The sequence below is a fragment of the Papilio polytes genome, unplaced genomic scaffold, assembly GCF_000836215.1.
Source record: "Papilio polytes unplaced genomic scaffold, Ppol_1.0 DF824225.1, whole genome shotgun sequence".
Taxonomy (NCBI): domain Eukaryota; kingdom Metazoa; phylum Arthropoda; class Insecta; order Lepidoptera; family Papilionidae; genus Papilio; species Papilio polytes.
The window spans coordinates 1,309,036-1,325,108 of NW_013524979.1; the positions used below are offsets into that span (position 1 = coordinate 1,309,036).

Consider the following 16,073-nt stretch of genomic DNA (forward strand, 5'->3'; position numbering starts at 1 on the left):
TACTTTTTTAATAAAAAGCCCTACACTTACGTCACGCTTTAGGCTATTTATTTTCACGACATTAAACTTAGGGGATAAATATTGTGGATAAAAACCTAATGTGGGAAAGATACCATAAGCTGCTGCCAACAGCAAGAAAGCAAGATTGCTAAGGTTTGTCATGTTGACATTTGCTATTGCTAATTTGACAGATGTAAACAATAAAAAAAAATCATTATTTCATGCGGATGAAGCCGCACGGGATCAGCTAGTTATAAATAAAACAGGAATTATTGTGAACCTAAAAAATGTGACATATCCTTATCTGGGACCTGGAAGTTGTCTTTCCGGTGTACGCCGCCTCGCCTGCTCTCTGATGTCATTACAAGAATTACTTGATTGTTTAAAAAGTTGTCTCACCGCTAGAAACACACATCAACAAGATGTAATTATAATGTTGAAAATAAGATAAACTAATAAAAATTTCACTCGTTGTAAAATGCATTTATAGTTTTTGAAAGTAAATTCCTATACTTTTATAGTATTAATAGAACATAAAATGAGTTAATTAGAAAATTAAAAGGCGGTGTAATTCATGGTTAAAAGCGTGAAAGGGACAGAGGCATAAACACGCCGGTTCCCGCGCTGCTTGTCGCGCCCCGCGTTTTCGTCAGTCAGTCGGCGTCGCGCGCCATAGCCGTTGTGATTCGGTTTGTCGCGTTTAATTTTTACAATCTGCCGGTAATCATTAATTTAGAGTATTTTCACAAATTGATAGTGTTATTGTTTAGTAATGTGACGATGATTCGAAGGTCAAATGATAAAGGTGGTTTTAGTAACAACTGATCTTAATAAAGTGTGTAAGAAATGCAATTTCAAAGTAATGAAGAGGACGACTTACAATATCGGATTTTTGGCGAATCCTTCAATTTCCCTGTTGAAAATACATCGAAAGCCAGCAAAAGACGGAAGTATGTTTTACTTTGTTGATTACTTTAATTAATAAGTAAATATCTAGTAAAACCACTTCATTGGTAGTAAAGTACCCACAATATATAATTATAGAAATGCCTACACTAAACTTTTATAAACTAATAGTTAAGTCTTTGTACTATTTATATTATGTTCTGAAGTTCGGAATACCATAAATATAACAAAGTAAGAGGACAAGGAAACTCCCTTAGACAATGGAAATATTGTAAAACATATATCTATAGTCTACCTTCTAAATAATAAGATACTATTCCCATAGATTCTCAAAAGTAATTCAAAAACTTGTTAGTTTTCCAGTATAGACTAAGCGCGTCATCAGCCAATAATCCTAGGTCTAGGGAGGTAGACATCAAAATACGTAGTTATCGTATTTTATATTTTTGGAGCCAATATAAGAGTGGAGGGGGGAGGAGGCCTACCTTCTCTGCCCCGTGGCGGCGCCCATGTGAACGATAAACATATTTCCAAAGGGCTACAAAATAAGAGGCCACAGGGTTGCGAATGGCGAACTAGCTCGTTGAACCTTTGCAAAAAGTTTAAAATAATCAATATAACTGAGATTAGGAAGAATGTAAACACGCGGTTGACTTGTTTAGATGTCAAATGTCAGGTTAGACCATTAAAGTAGAGTTTCACTGTCGAAAACTCTCATATTGTTCTTCCTTTCATTCACCTTGAATAAACTGAGATAGCAATATCTTTTAATACGTGTTTCATCGATTAAAGTCCACGTTACACCCGAAATATTATTTACTGAGTACTTATGCGACAGTAAGACATAAAGACTTTTACATTAAATTTCATCTTAATAAAATAGGTTATTTAACATATGAATAAATTACTATAACAGGAAAACCAGTTAGTTGATAAGAATTATACCATTCTTTATATTATTTTCCAGTGTTAATATGACATACTTACATGGTAACCAATAAATAGTAAGGGTCTGTCCCACCAAATTGTAAATTGTGTTTGTTACCTTATCTGTGAGTGACGTCATTTTAAGCTATATGATCCACTCTCAGACAGTGGTGGGACAGGCCCTTAATCTAGTATTATAAACAGGAAAGATTTGTATTTTAGTATGTAACGATTAAGCAAAAATTCTTTCACTATTAGAAAGCGAAATTATCGCTAAAATAGGCTAATTTTATAACTAGAAACATTTTTTTAATTCCACGCGGACGAATTAGCGAACAAAAGCTAATCGGTAATATTTAACCACGCTTTAACAAATTAAAAATGTAGTAGTTATCTTTTATTATTTTTTCGTATTTCTAAAGTAGGTACTTTACAATGACGAGTACCATCTGATTTGCAAATAAATTCTTGGCCTCAGTCGTATAACCTTGAACTCGCAGGATATTGCGTGCTCTCAAAGACCTTGAAGCAAGTACAAGGTTTCACTAAAGTCTACACTGTGAGATACGAAATACATCCATGAGACAATAAATATTTGATCATATAAAAATGTCTTGACAAGGATAAGACTATTGTTGTTATGCAATTTTAAAGTGATTTTTCTTAATATTTCTGGTAAATATCATTTACGTTTGACATAAAAATAAGAAATTTTAAAGTTAACAATTACAATTGTATACGTTTCTTATACAAAACTTAGGTGTCTAAGAGTGCGCACGTGCTTTAACTAAAATATCGCACAACTGTTTTGTCTCGCGTTGATTCCTATGAGCTTATATGAAAGTACACTACTCGATTTTTACTTGTGCAACTAAACAGTTGAATTGGCTGCGAAACAATCGACAATCGCACAACTGTGCGATAGTTTGGTCAAAGGTGTGCGGCGTGCTCTTGAACTAAACAATATTACAAGTTGGACCAATGTCAAATATGGGTTATTGTCGAAAATATGCTATCCTTGTCATTCCAATTAAAAGAAGAGAGATGGCAATTTGGTCCTGTGTCTCAGCAGTGGAAAAATTATATATCTGTCCGTATATGGAACTATATTGTGTCCCTAAAATTCAACGTGGGCGGACAACATTGATGAATGAAGTCTGAGATCTAAACGGATGTTACGTAACTTAATTTAAATAATTCTGATGACTAGTTGTAATAAATCTTTTAACATTTTTATGTCCACGTTTTCTTCAATAAGCTACTTTAAGTCCATAATAATTTCTAATTAATATAGTTCATCATTATTAAATCTTTACTTAAACGCTAATTTATGTTGGGCATCATCCAAGATCTTTAAGGGTTTCCTATGTTCGGTATTCTACTAAATTATTTTAGTTCATTGTTTTGTTAGTGTGTACTTTGATGTAGAATTTAGGACCAAGTGGGTATTTTCTGGTAAACCTTTTTTGTGTATATGTACGTTGACGAAACGTTCTTTTGTGATCTCTTCGTATAAAGTCGATTTTATAGTACCTAGAATCTATAACTTGAGTAGATTTTATAGTTTTTTTATGTACTTACTGCGTTTCTTGTTTATGTGCGCTTTAAAAAATTTTCTCACCATTAAAGTGGATAGCCTTTTTGTATTACAATTAGAATGTACATTGACCGGTGCAACCCCTGTGAGGTAAACGACCAGTTGCAAGAGGGTGCCACCCCCGAGCCTTAATTACTTCACGTGCGCCCGGCAGATGGCAGTCAAGGTGCGGCCCAGTGATGTGCCTTGTTTATCGATAACATGTACATTATTTATGGTAATTCTATAACATTTGAATTTCTTATTTTTTTTACGGCTCCAAATAAAATGTCTTTTGTCTAGAATGAATTTATATGACATTTTTGTTGATTAGGGCTTGTTATCTATACACGGCTCCAAAAACTAAATGTTTTAACAATAGGGAATATGTATGTATTTTTTTTCTTTTTTTAAACGAAAAAAATTTAAAAAATCTTTGCAGGAATGTTTTTATGGTAATAAAGTATACTTAATAAAAGTTTGGTACAATTTGGCGTCATATGCATATTGCCTATTAAGGCAAAAATTATGTCTTCTGTTGAGTATTATTATAAAATAATGATTCTTCAGATGAGGCTATCTTAAACTTCAATAGATTATATCGAGTCATCTTCAACAATTAGGTTTTCAATTCTAGAAATAATCGAACAATCGATACTTGTGTTGTACATCACTATTGTCATAGTTTATTCTATGAATGTGATCGGTAATTGGGGTGAGCAGGACGCGACTTTCACACGATGCAACTGGCTTGTAACCTCTAATGTAATGCATTTGACGATCTTTGAAACTTTTTGCAATGACATGACATTTTGTTGCCACTTTATAGCGGGAAAAATTGTATTATTTTTAATGAACTTCAATTGTATTCCAGCTAGTAACATTGAAATTTGTGTTCAATTATTTTGAGTTTTTAATATGCAGTTAATAGTGACTGCTTTCGTTATTTTTATTAGCAAAATTATTTCAGTCTCTTTTGCAGGTTACGTCATCTTTTTTTTCATGCTAAAATAGTAGTTGATTATGTACTTAGAGAGCCAGTTTATGCTGATTGTGTTTTCAAGGTAAATTAGATAAGGAAATAGGTAAGGACTTTTGAGTTTAGTATCCTACCTTTAGAGGCATGTAAACTTAAAATAGTGTTTTATTTTGTTTTAGTGAATTGAAATTGATGTAAAAAACAAAGGCTTCGTGATATTTCTGCAACTTTTAAATAACCAAAATATCATTGATCGGTATAAATGGACAAGCTATGAGACGTCGATTGCTTTCTTGTCACTTTCGCAATATAGACGCTGACGACCGCGGTTAGAATAAAAATTAACAGGCGGGTTTATGTCTGCACGAAACACAGGCATTAATTTCCACGAAAACACCTATCTATTTTTACAGATCAATGCTAAATGTTATGTCAAACGCATAAGATTTGACTGTGGTTGAAAGATTTTCTGATGTCAATTGTTTAGAAACAGTAACCAAAGATATCTTGCCACGTGTTTCGTCAGCTTGCCTAATATTTTCTTAACAAAAAACAACATGAATAGACCAGCTGGTTCCGTGTCTGACAAGAAACATTTTTACTGTACAGGGGGACGAAATATAGGGTGTTATTATATTCAACTTTTGGGTTCCCGGTAGACTTGTTGGTTCCTTTTGTCATATTAAGATAGATTTACTATAGTTTTTTATTGGGTCATGAATAACTAAAGTTGATATTACGTATGTTTCAGTTTATTTGGAATTACTTTACGTTATACATGGGGTTTGCAAAATTTGGATTTATTGGTTTTTTAACATATTTTATGGCTTGTAGGACATGCTTTTTATTTTGTAGATGGGAATTCTTGTAGCAACTTGAATAGATTTTTTTTTCTAAGTTTATGTTACTATAGTTAACATCAACAAATATAGTTTATATTAGAACTACAAATAAATCATACTAATATTATAAGCGTGAAAGTTTAGATGGATGGATGGATGGATGTTTGTTAGAGTTTCTAGACTAAAGGGCTGAACAGATTTCGATTAAATTTGGCATAGATGTAGAGGATAGTCTGGAAGAACACATAGGCTGCTCACTTTTTTTTTTTAATTCCACGCGGACGGAGTAGCGGCCGAAAACTAGTATTGTATAAATCTTAAGCATTAAAATTGTTACGAGGATTTTTTTTTTGTTACATAATCAAGTTTTTTGAAATGTAATTAATCTAAGATTATTAATTAAGTTTGAGAAAAACGATTGTATAATTTAAGACAATAGTAATCGATAAACTTGTCAATATCCGCTAAAAAATCCAGATCTAAACGGAAACATAAAAAACAATCGAGACGGAATAATCGATTAAATATTAAAGTCGATAAAAAATCGATATTTCACTATCGAACACCATATGCCGGTCGGAAGTATTTGAAACACAAAAACCCTCATGTCGTGAATTTTCTTAAAGAAATAAAATTATCGTGTTATAGGGGCGACGTGTGTTAAGACTACCCGCATCAGGATAGGGAAAATGTTAGGCGATTTGCATGTTTTAATGCTTGTGGTTTTGCTAAAAGGACGATAAGATAAAAAAGCGAGCTTTATAGAAAATACGTGGGTCTTCCCAAATTAAAAGCGACAACACGTATTTATCAATTTTATTTCTTGTTTCTTTTGGAGTATCTAATGTTCTTATCTTCACTAGCTGTCGTCCACGACTCCGTCCGCTCGGAACAAAAAACAAAAGCAAGTAGCTAAGTGTTCTTCCAGACTATCCTCTACATCTATGCCAAATCTCATGGAGATCCCTTCAGCCGTTTAGGCTACAAACTCTTAACAAACATCCATCCATCCAAAATTTTCGCATTTATAATATTAGTGTGATTGTCTTTTAGGCACTGCCTAAATGCCGTTGTTTACTTAGTACTTCGGTCGCTTTTATATTCTATATAAAAATCTCGGCTAACAGCTTAGTGGAAATTGAGTCTAATATTAAAGTTTACCCTAATAGGAGTTCTAAAACAAAATAATCCTTTACATTATAAAAGAGCGTATAATGTAGTATAAGCAGTGTACTGTGTAATTTTATTCTATTATACATATTTATGGAAGGCATCGTTTAGCCATATCGCACGTCATGGTTCTGAGGGGATCGTGGGAATCTGAATTAATTACTTAATTTCACGTTAATATAACATCTGTTTTATGTAAATTGTAATTCAACACCTGATATAATTTTATCGTAATAAAATCTGTGATAGTCGAGGACGTTTATTTCCTATCCATTTAGTTGAATTTTATCCTAAGTGGAAAGTGAATTAAATTCTTTAACTGTACAGACGTCTTTTGTATGAAATATTTACCGAATTGGGTAAACAATTAAATTTCTACGACCGTATGTAACATTACATTGTCGTAATAAAGGGAAATAAAAATAATCTTGTCAGTCAGTCATTCGTTCATTGAGTTTTCATTCCTTTCAATTACCATCTTTTATTCCGAGTCATTTCAGAAAAAAAAATATTCGTCGCCATCAGAGCTGTTAATGAAATTTGCCGTATAATATCGGCCAGCATTAAATCTAGCCATAAAATATAAATCATAAAATAATTCATATTCTAGTTACTAAATGGAGCGTGAATAAAAATCAAAATACTAATTTTTATTTATTGCATTTCATAATTAAAATAAGGGTGTTGCACAGATATTAAAATAACATCTCTTGTAAATAAAACCTTATTCTTATAAATTTAAGGTTGAATTTTCCTTATTAATTTAACTGTATCAGTCCGTATGTTACGTATTCCCACGTTTAAAAGAGGGTAGTGAATAATAGAGGGTGAGTGCATTGGTGCATATCTCTCATCATTCTGTGTCCGAAATTACCTACCCCAATGATGACGTCATGTTTGTCCTTTCCCATCTTTAGTGACACATTCTAGGTGCTTCTAAGCTAAAATCCCATACTATAACTTTTGTTGCGTTAAATAAACATTCTTTTAAATAGTTTGTATAAAATTTTAACTATTTACATTTTTTTTTCAATATATTAAAGTAAAAATTGTGATAGACTAGCTTTAGACCACGATTTCGTCCATGTGAAATAAAAAAAAAAACTAAGTGATTAGTCTATGTGTTCATTCAGACTATTCTCTACATCTATACCAAATTTCATTGAAATCCGTTCAGCCGTTTAGGCTACAAACTCTAACAAACATCCATCCGTCCATCTAAACTTCTGCATTTATAATATTAGTAAGTCTGCTTATCCACCGCTGCTACTGGTATAAGTATGATCTCAGGGTTCTCGAAGATCAGCGCTGGGTGACATTGAGTAGCACCCAGCAATCAAAGCTGAGCGTGAACCCTCTCCGGTCAGCAATGCTTATTATAAAATTTTATTTCATTATAATTGTTTTCTATTTAATTACTTGTCCTGTTTTTTTTTTAGTTAAGGATTAAGTGTTTTTTACTTTCGGTTTTTATTTCATTTTTTTATTTAAAAAAAAATATGTCACAATATTTCTTAAATTCAAGTTTGTGAACGGAACTAAGTCTATTTTAAATCTATACTTTGCTAGTCTTTAAAATACGATCGGTTTAGAAGAAAAGTTGAATTCTTGAAAAAAAAAGATTCGTCCAAGTAAAGCGTATTAATTTTTTAAAGTAAGGAAATGAACGTCCTAACTTAGGTTTTTGATATCCCTTAAGTATCCTTTGTTTTGTGTGTCAGGTATTTATTGTTAAAGAACCCCTTTTTATATAAACAAAGCGAGGGGAAGGTGAAACCCTTTGAATGGAGAAATTCACATAATAATTAAGCCTTTCGAAGAGGTTGTTCCCCTCTATATAGGTCAATGGGGTTTTAATTGCACCTAAAATATACCTTTGGAAAAAGAAATAATTTCTGGATGACTCACAAAAACCTCTTGAATAGACAACATTAGTGTTTAATTAAGAAAAAAAAACAATAAACCGGACTGATTATAGTATCCAGGAAAAACTCTTATATTGTTACCCTCATCAAAATTGTTTAAGCCATTTAGATGGCAGTCTAATTTTTTTTAACTAACTTTAAACTTTAGTACAGTTAAAGAATTATATTCGCTACCCACCCAGAACGATATCAAATAAAAAAATCATCATAACAGCTATGCGTTGCTATGACAACATTTCGATCTGCATTTCATCAAAGTGGATAGGAAAGAAAAATCCTTGACTGTATGCCTACAAAACACAAATCAGTCGTGCAAACTCGGAAACATTCACACGAATAGCTTCGTAAAACATTAAGGGCCTGTCCCACCACTGGCTGATAGGGGCTCAGATGGCTTGAAATGACGTCACTATCAGAAGGAAACAAAATCCGATATTTCTATCACATACACATTGGATTGTTATCAGACAATTTACAATTTGGCGGGACAGGCCCTAACATAAAAATATCGATCGCAGATCGGGTACAATGGCTTAGCTCTCCCCAACAGAGCAGCTGTGCGTGGGGTCGCAGATGGCACGCGCTCCCGCTTCAACTACAATACAAATCGATATCCACAAGCTATTACGATTAATATTGTTTCTATTCAGCTATTCGATTAAAATGTAACTAAAGTAACCAATTCAAGTACAGTATCATAAAAAAAGTAAAAAAAAACATGCTTATCAACTAGACCATTTACTTTCGATAATCTATCTAAAATATTAAATAATAATCTAAAATATTAAATTAAAATCTATACTCAGTATTATAAAGAGGAATGAAATGTTTGGATTTGTGTACGTATTGAAATAAGCCAAAAATTACTCGACCGATTTCAAAATGTTTTGCACCATTATAAAATTATGTTATCAGTGAGCAACAAATGCGGTGTTTTTACTATTTTTTTAATAATTTCATATCGTCTGTAAAGTCGCGAGCAACAGCTAGTGTTCAATATTGAAGAATATAATAAATCGCATAAATACAGACGGTCTCAATAAAATTGATAAAATTTACCACCATAAAATGTACAGTGAGCACACAAATTTATTCTAAGGTCATATGTATGACAAATTATTACTACCATAACACAAAAAATACCAAAATAAGGATATAACGTGTCCAGTGACAAAAAAGATGAAAAAAGTATAGATTTCTATTTCACATTAAACTAATCTTTATTCGTATAAAATAAACGTAAATTTCCTAACTTTTTGCAAGATAAGTCAATTAAAACGCGATAAAAGTTATCGCCAATAACTGTTAAGAATCCCGTTTCGGAAGCCGAAAATCTTATTTCCTGATAATTGGCAATCGGTGTTGACACGTGGTGATCGCAGATGGCGTATCACCTGCCCTACGTCTCCAGACGAAGGTGTAGGGCTGACACTATCGAATGGTAGACGAATATGTAGTCTTTTTTTGGAGCTTAGATAGCTAATTGTGTAGATCTTTACTTTCATAAGACATGGCCCGTGTTTCTATCTTGCGTATGCAGAATTTTTTTTTTTTTTATTAACAAAAAGGTTATATTTCGAAACTTAGATAATATTTTTATAATTTATTAAAAATTATATTGGTTAATATTAGTTTGTGTGCCAACCCTAGACATAAGTCTGCGATCGAGGCTTGCCGGAACTCGATTGTCGGAGCCACATTCTTCGGGAACGCATTCCCATCACACCGGGCGTTGACTTTAAAATGATCGATTTTTTTTTAAATGTTAATTTCGACATTGTTCTTAGTAGAAATTCTACAATTTATTTTTATTTACAAACATCATTTAGGGATACCAGTCAATTTAACGTTTTTATTGTATTGCAAGCGTCAAATAATTTGAATGGGTAGGAAATATACTTCCTTAACTCTGACGAGTTTTTCGACATTAAATGTAGATTTGATCCCGTACGTCTAGACTAGAACGATGACCTCATGCAATGAACGACCACCCGGTGCCTCCCAATTCACATGCCACATTACTGTGTCACGCAAAATGGCACAACATAGTTTCTATCATATTAATCTAAGAGATCACAAAATAAAATCCAGAGATTTTTCCAAGTTTTAATTAAAATGGAACAAAAAATATTTTGATTAATATTGTCAACTAGCTTTCGCCCTCGACTTTTCCGGGCGGAATAAAAACAAGTACCTGATGTGTTCTTCCAGACTATCCTCTACATATGTACCAAATTTCATCGAGATCTCTTTAGCCTTTTAGGCTACAAACTCTAACATCTATCCATCTAAACTTTCGCATTCATAATATCAGTAAGATGTACAGTCAGGAGACGCGGAACAAAAATCGATACAACGCAGTTTATAAATATGTATCTGTACAAAAAAAATTGATGCACTAGTTTTTTATTAATATCCCTTCGTTTGCACTCACTGCTATCTAATTATTTATTTGTAGGAAAAGGCGGAGTTTGTCTCGTTGCTATGGACAAGACATTTTTTTCCTAAAGTGGAACATCGTGGGTTTCCGCGACTGTACATGTATGTACATTTTTCCTTGCCATATTTGCCAAGGATGTTGTTAAACTACCAAGTACGCACAAAAACATTGCCCCCCGCATCGAGTCTCACGGCGCGCGTTGCTCCTCGAAGTTATTTTTCTTCTATCGTTTCGCATTTTAGCGTTCTTGGTTATTTCTCGAATCTTGTATGAAATGACTATTCTAAATTAAATTAGAAGTTTAGCGCTTGCACACCGTTGACTTAACTATCTCATAACTTATTTTTTTGTGACTGAATGGCCACTGTTTGCCTTGAAGAGGCATTTACAGATACACCGGTCTTGAGGTGGTCGAGCGCAGATGGCGCTTAGCCTAAACTTCGTTTATGAGTAACTAAGCTCGAGGACTTCCCTCAGGAGCCTCGGCACGAGCCGCTACTTCATTATTATTACCGGATTGGAATCGCATTACTGTTCAGTTGGTTTGATTCCTATGGGCTTATATATGCGCACACTACTCGATGTTTCGTTGTGCAACTAAACAGTTGAATTGGCTGAGAAACAATTGACAATAGCACAACAGTTATGCGATAGTTTAGTCAAAGGTGTGCGCCCGCTCTAATTATTAAGGGCTTGCAATCTGTCCGACGACAAAATTTTAATAGAATTGTAATTGAAGCTTGGCCTTATAATTTAAGACGTTTTTTTAAATGTAGTTTCAATATTTGGCAGCAAGAAATAGTTAACTTATTAAAACTTTCGTGAGACATTACTTACTTACTGCGTTGGCGCAGCGACATGAAGTGGGTCTTGGCCTCCGACACGAGAGAACGCCAGCGTCGTCTGTCCTGCGTCGTCGTCGTCGTGAGACATTATACTGTATAATTTATAACATAAAACTCACGGGGGAATTAGTTCCCAAGTAATAGATTATTAAATTTAATAATCACAAGTGAAAATGCAACTAAACGAGTTTATTTTCCACCGTATATAAATAAAACGGTTCATTAAATGCTTTCTTTAAGCACCTTTAGGGGCGCGTGCTTGTAATTATCAGCAATAAGGGAGGAAATGAAAAAACTCGGGGTTGAAATGTCAGGCCATGTGCGCGGGAGTCATTGTACTGTAAGACATTAATCTTGAGGGTAAATAACCAGGTGAACACCCTCGGACCTTTGTTATATGCAGTCTAAGAATTAAATTCCCTACCCACTTACGATCGAATTTCATACAACAAATGGCCACTATAAGAGCTATAATTTTGTATATATGTATGAGACTATGATTAATTTTCGACCTTATTGCACTGTAAGCGTCAAATGAAATTTCACCGTAACTGGTACGAAAAAAAACGTCCTCGATAGTACAAAGAATTCCTTTACATTCAAATTGCCAAAGACGGCTTGACCATAAAGGACTTATTTGGGGTCTAGTTTTAGTAATATCTAAAAAGATACACAAATTTATTTCCTTGCACTTTCTAGATGGTCTTAAAAGTAAAAAAAAAAGTTTGAATCGCAGTCTAGATATGGCATAATGGATAATTTTAATCCACACTAAATTAAAGGACTAAAGGTTAAAAGACTTAAGTGCATTATAACTTGTCCCACCACTTGCTGATAGAGGTTCAGATAGCTTAAAAGTGACGTCACTGTCAGATAGAGTACCAAAGTCATATTTCTATCACATATTTTATACGTTGGATTGTTATCTGACAATTTACAAGAATTTTAAGATAGGCCCTAAACCTACATGTACCTATAGAAGTTACTTCCATTATTTCTGTAATGGTTTTCACGATGACTTCGATTTTTATATTCCTGGCCAGGTTATAAGTTTAATTGAGGATTCCTAACTATTTTTAAAAACAATATCACATCGTTTTAAAACATGCTATCTCAGCTTTTAAATACTTTAATTATGATAAATACATTTTTTAGATTACAAGGAGAAAGACAGATGGTTCTTTGGTGTGTTATAACACCTTGAAGCGGCATGAAACGTTCGTAGGCATGAATATTTCCGAGTTAACACGGAGGTCATTAGGATAGGTAAGGTGGGGCAAGGGACATCTGCTTCCTCTCCTGATTACGATCGTAATAGAATAAGTAGATACATTAGAAATATGTTCTTTTTCATTTTAAATGGATAATTGAAGATATTTATAAACATTTTGCGTTCACGTATCACTAATATTATAAATGCGAACGTTTAGTTGGAAAAAGGTATGGATTTGGCATAGATGTTACTACTATATTTTTTATATTCCATGAGGACGGAGTCGCGGGCTTAAGTTAGTTTTTATTAAGATCTGTTAGCATTCCTTAGATTCGATTAGCATTTGACACTTGAATTAGTGATAATGTTTATTTTTACCTATTACATATATTGCTTTGTGTTCTTGTATTTATTTAATGGTACTTTTAACTGTGACTTCGAATGTCGTAAGTTAGTCTTTATAAGAATGTAATTGCGGGTAATATATTTTCATGCTAATGCTTCGGTTAGAAAGTTGTTAGTTTTTTCCATATAATAATGATATAACCAAGAACGAGATATTTAATATGTTTGCGCAGAAGAGGTTGGCAACACTCGGATATATCAAAACCGAAAAACAGCGGCGATGAAGTGATATCACAACGCGCATATTTGTTTTTACAACAAACCGTTTATACCAAACAATTGGTCCTTCGAGCTGAATAAGTTAGAACCGAATACTCTCCTCGAGCGGTCAAAGGATTATAGTCACAAAGTTTGGCATGTGTGCAAGATGTGTCATCCAGGACATATGGTTAGTGGCGACAAAGCACAAGATAAAAATGTCTTCCCCTCGTTTAGTCAAGTCGGAAGTCGCTTCCAGATTTTTTTGTGTCGTGTATCATTTTTTTAGAGGTCACACCTTTGCGCCTGTTTTTTCCTCAATTCGTCACTGAATACAAAGAAATTTTTTAAATTCCCTTTCGTAACCATTTAGTGTTTTTATAAAGTTTGTGTGGAGTTTTTTATATCGTTTGACAAGGGCTGGATCTAGTATCTTATTGTTGAGATTGGATTTATAGATATTATTTTTTGTAGGGTCACGAGCATTTTTAACTTATTTTTTTTAAGAACGTCTAGTAATAAACTCCTTAAATATGACATTACTCATTTTAAGTTTTATTAAGCTTTAATGACCGGTTTCTCTGTTACATTTACCCATTCGTTAACGTTGGTTCGATTACTTCATATAATGTGTTTCCGTGTGCAACTTGAGTTATACTTCTATTCTACGAGAAGGCAGGAGTTGTTACTGAGGGTCGCAAACTTTTTTACCTAAGTTTACTCTGTATTTCAATTGTTTTACCGAAATCTTCGTTGCTTATTTACTTGCGCAAAGTATTACAGAGCTAAGAAGCCCTATCTTGCAGACAAAAACAAACAACCCATAGCATTCCCGCTCTGGCATGCAGTGACGGGTTTTCTTATCAAACCAGTATCCCACGTGTACTAACTACAATTATAAATTGCGGGCCTCGCGTGAGAAAATATCAAATATAATGCCGGCTTTACCCTCCTTGCTTCTATTGTACGTTGACCATAGACAAAAATTAAACATTCTACTCTAAGGGTTTTAAACCTGTTGTGTTGATTAGAAGGGAGAGTTCTATTAGAAATGTTATTAAAGAAGATCTATTATCTATGTGCAAAGATGTTAGTTTGTAACTCTATTTTGTTCGTGCAGTGATTTAAGAACGAATGTCATAGATTAAACTCCTTTTGACACTGAACATAGATTATAAAAATAGAAAACCTATTTATACTCTTTGTTAAAGTAACTCTTTATATTAAGAGTTCTAAAACTAATGTATTCTGCAAAGTAATGGGACCGCATTACATCATGAATAATCTTCAATGTAGGTCACTCACACAAAGAATTTTGTGTATCGTATAGATGGAGTCTAGGGTTGTGTTTTGAATAAAGTTTCTTACTTACGATAAAGAGGAAAGATTTGTATTTTTATTTGCATTGAAATAACTCAAAAAATACTGGGCTGATTTTAAAAATTCTTTCACCGTTAGAAAGGTAATTTACCTGTGAGTAACATATCTTTTGTTATTTTTTAATTTCACGGAGACGGACGCGCGAGCAACAGCGAGTAAATAATAATCGTATAAATGTGGCAACCCTAAATTCGTTATCTCTCATTGAACGTCTCGCAAACGTGGAGCACTTGAATAAATAGCTTTATTTTTGTGGCATGACGTAATTTTTTGCTTTAAAAATACTTTATATTGCTATTGATTTTGGAGTCACTGGCTTGGAAGTATTGTGCTTTTAAAAATTATCTATTTGTTCCCGTAATGCTTCATTCATTTGAAAAAAAAAACTTTGGAATATTCGAAGAAGTTTTGTCTAAGACGACAATTTGAGGCTTCATGCACTCGTTTTTTTATGATTCTTATTATAACTATTATTGAATAAAATCTTAGTCAAATATAGGTAAATCGTGGGTGGTCAAATATTTTTATTATATCAAAAAATTTACAATTTATCATTGAACCAATACAACTCATTATGTTTAATTTAGTATAATACCAGCTTTCCAAGTAATCCTGTTTTTACTGCAAATTATAATTAAATGCGTATTACTTTCAGTAATGCCGATATTTAAATGACGAAGTTATTTTTCGATCACAGATATTGTAATCTTAGCGAATCATACAATTTCTTTCACGCAAAAAGTATGAACAATGAAATTGTGAAACGACATTTGAATATATTACAGCTTTGAAGCTCACTTAAAATTCCATTATGTCGCTTACGAAGCGAACGCTTCGAGTTTCGTTTCAATATTTGACTGTGAGCAATTATATCATTTTAAAATAATTATAGCAACCCTTATATAACTTTCAATTAGTTTAAAGAGACCGACACTACGATAACGAGGTGAAGTTTTAAATTCGTAATGCTTTCGGAAGTCTCGAACCCAATACTTTGAGAACGGGTTCCCGGACGCGGTTTGCTATATTTTTTTGTTAACATCTCCCAGGATGAAAATAATTACTTCCATATCAGTGGACGTCTGAGGTTACGTAAAAAGAGTTCTGGTGAAGTTTTCTCATGAAAACGTTCCGATATCGTGTTGCATTTAAAAATAATTTAAATTTTTAAATTTGTAATCAAATTTAATTAAGAACTCGAACTAGTAATACTTAAACGTCATTAAAAGGTGTAACAGCGTATAAAATTATGAGACCACTACAAATT

General features: G+C 33.2%; 1 protein-coding gene across 1 annotated transcript in view; it reads left to right on the forward strand.

The window, feature by feature from the left end:
- Positions 1–16,073, forward strand: part of LOC106110522 (myb-related protein B) — a 41,055-nt gene that overhangs the window by 1,950 nt on the left and 23,032 nt on the right. The gene's annotated exons all lie outside the window — the stretch shown is intronic.